This window comes from Nomascus leucogenys, chromosome 22a (assembly GCF_006542625.1).
Source record: "Nomascus leucogenys isolate Asia chromosome 22a, Asia_NLE_v1, whole genome shotgun sequence".
NCBI classification, from domain to species: Eukaryota; Metazoa; Chordata; class Mammalia; order Primates; family Hylobatidae; genus Nomascus; species Nomascus leucogenys.
In genome coordinates, this window is record NC_044402.1 from 51,969,406 (window position 1) to 51,974,718 (window position 5,313).

A 5,313-nucleotide genomic window follows, 5' to 3' on the forward strand; every position below is an offset into this window, starting at 1 on the left:
GAGGAGTATGGCATCGTCACTAACAGAACAGGTGCTCTAGCTTGCTGCCAGGCTCCTAAACCTAACTCCATCCAGAATCAAACAGCAGGGCCACAGATCACTCGCTATCTGCTCCTTTGGGCATCCCCATTTGCTGAAAGCTGGAAACCTATCATGGTCAGTAATCCCAACCCTGACACTGATGTCACTGAACTATCTGGCCCTGGCTGGGCTGGGAAGGCCCTTATTACTGAATCTCCCACCAGAGACCCGCTCTGCTAAGGGCAAGATTGAAGCTTGACTCTTAGAGAGCAGGCATGCCGGGTGCCAGAGGGACCCAGATTTACGCCCCTGGAGAAAGGAGGCAGAGGGACACCTGGGTTCTGGAAGGGGCTGGAGAGCCCTCGAGAAAAGGAGGAAGATGCCTGGATTTTAGTTGTCTGGGTAGACGGTGACTCAGCCTGTGGCATCTGCCAGGACAAGAGTGTCTCTCTGCCCTGGGAGGGATGCAGAGACCCCTAAACTCAGCCTGGACCCCAATTCAAAAACACAACGAAATAAAAACACCTTTGCCTCTAGAGTCTTAAACATCCAACCGGACAGACCCCTCTCTTATCAAGACACCAAAATGCAGCACTGGGGGTCAAAGGGTGTATAAGGGGGATGGGGAGGTTCTTCGCCCGGCAAACGCAGACTGTGGGCCTTGGGGCGCGGCGGGTGTCTCCTTCCCACTTCCCTCTCTATTCCTCGCTAATTATCACTTTGAAATCTAGGCGGAAATCCTTTAACAAGCTCCGGGGATGGGCCCTCATTAGGGATAATTACTTAATGAGTAGGACGGGAGGGAATGCGCTCCCTCGGCCCTCGGGGAGTACACCTCAGGGGAGCGAGTGCCCCGAGGGCAGGAGGCGGCCGGGGCGCCGGAAGCTGCTGTCCCGGCGGAGTCGCAGCGGGGGTTCCGGTTCCCGAAGACTGCGGCCCCCCCTCGTTCCCCCAGGTTCCGCTTTGCGGGCGGCTTCTGATCTCTCGCGGACAGCTCAGATTAGTGGCTCGAGGCCACCGCCCCCCGCAGCGCCCCAGCCCGACTGCGCCGAATCCCCTCCTCCCAGCCCACAGCCCCCAGGGAGGGGCCCGGACTGATAGGCCTGGGCGTCGCTCCTACCCCCGTGACATTGGCCATAAAACTGACACGTTTGTGCTGTGCTTTCACGTACATCGCACCTGTGATCCTCCGATCACCTTGCGAGTTCTGAGGCCTGCTTTACAAGGCTTATAAGAAATTACAGACCTTATAAGAGTTCTTCTTGTAAGGCCTGCTTTACAGATGAGAAAACCGAGGCTCAGAGAAGAGCCCTGTTCAAACCCACACGGCTCCTATGGAACAGAAGGCTTGCTTTATTTTCTCCAAGCCATTTCACTTTGTTCCTCAGTGGAGCCAGGTTCTCTGACACCGAGGCAGCCCCACCTGGATGGGTGGGATGTTATAGGGACCACCTAAGGAACAGGGTTCTGAAGATAAATCAGTGAACAAAACAGCAACAGGCCCTGCCTTCAGGGAGCTCACAGTTCACTAGGAAAGGCAGAGATCACGCAAAGAAGGCATATAATAAAAGAGAGGCACAGGTGTGCAAAATACTGTCAGGACCCATCTCGTCTTCCCATCATCAAGTCTAAAGCTGCCTTCATCAGCATCCATTCTCCCTCACTAATATCGGAGTGTTCGTGCACTGTGGCTCCGGCTCCCCCATCCCACCCCCCTGCTTTCTTCATGGGCTTCTTCCTCTTCCAGTTTTTACTTCTCCTTCTACAGGGTCCTTCCCATAACCAGCCAAATAAGCCCTAAGCAGTGTGCACAGGAAGCACCCAGAGGAGAGTATTTTTAAAAAGTAGATTCCTAAAGGCCCAGCACGATGGCTCATGCCTATAATCCCAGCACTTTGGGAGGCCGAGGTGGGGAGAGCACGAGATCAGGAGTTTGAGACCAGCCTGGACAACACAGCGAAACCCCGTCTCTACTAAAAATACAAAAATTAGCCAGGTGTGGTGGCGCACACCTGTAATCCCAGCTACTTGGGAGGCTGAGGCAGGAGGATCACTTGAACCTGGGAGGCAGAGGTTGCAGTGAGCTGAGACTGTGCCAGTGCACCCCAGCCTGGGTGACAGAGTGAGATGCTGTCTCAAAAAAATAAAAAATAAATAAATAAAATGGAGATGTCCACTGGCTGCAGTGGTTCAGGCCTGTAATCCCAGCACTTTGGAGGACAAGGTGAGAGGACTGCCCAAAGCTAGGAGTCAGAGACCTGCCTGGGCAACATCACGAGACACTGTCTCTATAAAAAAATAAAAAATAAAAAAAAATTAACAAGTTCCCCAGGCACTCCTGATGTGGTCCAGGGACACACTTTGGAAAACTCTGCTCTGCTGGCAGCCATCTTAACAGACCCCCACCCACATCTTCTCAGCCCTGCCCCCATCAGCTCCCCTTCATCACCAAGCCTTTTGAAACCATCCCGTACAAACACTATCTTCATGTCCTTATCTCCTACTCTCTGTGTGTGTGTATTTTCTCTGCAAGTTTTACCAGAGCAATCCATGTAAATAGTTTAAAGAATCCAATAGTTCCATAGATTTATTGCAAAAACTAGCACGGATGCACCCTCCCCTTTTTCATGTCTGATTCCTGTTCTCCAGAGGAAACGACTTTTAACTTTTAGCTTTTTTTTTTTTTTTTAATTTTTTTTTGCACACAAAAACAATAAACATTTTCTAAAAATACATACAAACAAAAAGATGCGTATTAAACATATTAGGAAGGTTACACATGGGAAGTCGGGGAATAGAATGGGGGTGGGAGTTAAATGAGAGAGGGACTTTATAGGATCAGTGATAATAACTCAATCCTCTATTTGACAAAGAAGAGGGAGAAGGAAGAGGAAGAAAAAAAGTGGATAAAGGATCAGAAAGGGAGGAAATAGAAAAATTAGAGTATGACTCCAGGGTAGACCTGTTTTGTTGTCACTGAGTTGGTTGGTTGGTTTGTCTGTTGTATTTTTCATGTTTCGCCAAGTTGGCCAGACTGGTCTCGAACTCCTAGCCCGAAGTGATCAACCCGCCTCGCCCCCCAGAGTGCCGGGACCACAGGTGTGAGCCACCACGTCCAGCCCCCACATTGCTTCTGGCCTCCGTGGTAGACCTCCCAGACGGAGCGGCCGGGCAGAGGCGCTCCTCACTTCTTCCCAGACACGGGGCGGCCGGGCAGAGGCGCTCCTCACTTCCCAGACGGGGCGGCCAGGCAGAGACGCTCCTCACTTCTTCCCAGACGATAGGTGGCCGGGCAGAGGCGCTCCTCACTTCCCAGGCGATGGGTGGCCGGGCAGAGGCGCTCCTCACTTCCCAGACGGGGCGGCTGGGCAGAGGCGCTCCTCACTTCCCAGACGGGGCGGCCGGGCAGAGGCGCTCCTCACTTCCCAGACGGGGCGGCCGGGCCGAGGCGCTACTCACTTCCCAGACGATGGGTGGCCGGGCAGAGGCTCTCCTCACTTCCCAGACGATAGGTGGCCGGGCAGAGGCGCTCCTCACTTCCCAGATGGTGGGTGGCCGGGCAGAGGCGCTCCTCACTTCCCAGACGGGGCAGCCGGGCAGAGGCGCTCCTCACTTCTTCCCAGACGGGGTGGCTGGGCAGAGGCACTCCTCACTTCCCAGATGGGGCGGCCGGGCAGAGGCACTCCTCACTTCCCAGACGATGGGTGGCCAGGCAGAGGCTCTCCTCACTTCCCAGACAGGGCGGCCGGGCAGAGGCGCTCCTCACTTCTTCCCAGACGGGGCGGCCGGGCAGAGGCGCTCCTCCCTTCCCAGACGGGGCGGCCGGGCAGAGGCGCTCCTCACTTCCCAGACGGGGCGGCCGGGCAGAGGCGCTCCTCACTTCTTCCCGGACGGGGCGGCCGGGCAAAGGCGCTCCTCACCTCCCAGACGGGGCGGCCGGGCAGAGGCGCTCCTCACTTCCCAGACGATAGGTGGCTGGGCAGAGGTGCTCCTCACTTCTTCCCAGACGATAGGTGGCCGGGCAGAGGCTCTCCTCATTTCCCAGATGGGGCGGCCGGGCAGAGGCGCTCCTCACTTCCTCCCGGACGGGGCGGCCGGGCAGAGGCGCTCCTCACTTCCCAGACGGGGCGGCCGGGCAGAGGCACTCCTCACTTCCCAGACGATGGGTGGCCGGGCAGAGGCGCTCCTCACTTCCCAGACGGGGCGGCCGGGCAGAGGCTCTCCTCACTTCCCAGACGGGGCGGCCGGGCAGAGGCGCTCCTCACTTCTTCCCGGACGGGGCGGCCGGGCAAAGGCGCTCCTCACCTCCCAGACGGGGCGGCCGGGCAGAGGCGCTCCTCACTTCCCAGACGATAGGTGGCTGGGCAGAGGTGCTCCTCACTTCTTCCCAGACGATAGGTGGCCGGGCAGAGGCTCTCCTCATTTCCCAGATGGGGCGGCCGGGCAGAGGCGCTCCTCACTTCCTCCCGGACGGGGCGGCCGGGCAGAGGCGCTCCTCACTTCCCAGACGGGGCGGCCGGGCAGAGGCACTCCTCACTTCCCAGACGATGGGTGGCCGGGCAGAGGCTCTCCTCACTTCCCAGACGATGGGTGGCCGGGCAGAGGCTCTCCTCACTTCCCAGACGGGGCGGCCGGGCAGAGGCGCTCCTCACTTCTTCCTGGACGGGGCGGCCGGGCAGAGGCGCTCCTCACTTCTTTCCGGACGGGGCGGCCGGGCAGAGGCGCTCCTCACCTCCCAGACGGGGCGGCTGGGCAGAGGCGCTCCTCACCTCCCAGACGATAGGTGGCCGGGCAGAGGCGCTCCTCACTTCCCAGACGGGGCGGCCAGGCAGAGGCGCTCCTCACTTCCCAGACGGGGCGGCCGGGCAGAGGGGCTCCTCACTTCTTCCCGGACGGGGCGGCCGGGCAGAGGCGCTCCTCCCTTCTTCCCGGACAGGGCGGCAGGGCAGAGGGGCTCCTCACTTCTTCCCGGACAGGGCGGCCGGGCAGAGGCGCTCTTCACTTCCCAGACGGGGCGGCCGGGCAGAGGCGCTCCTCACTTCTTCCCAGACGGGGCGGCCAGGCAGAGGCGCTCCTCACCTCCCAGACGATGGGTGGCCGGGCAGAGGTGCTCCTCACTTCCCAGATGGGGAGGCCGGGCAGAGGGGCGGCCGGGCAGAGACGCCCCCCACCTCCCAGTCGGGGCGGCGGCCAGGCAGGGGCTGCAATCCCAGCACCCTGGTAGGCCAAGGCAGGCGGCTGGGAGGCGGAGGCTGCCGCGAGCCCAGACCACGCCACCGCACTCCAGCCCGG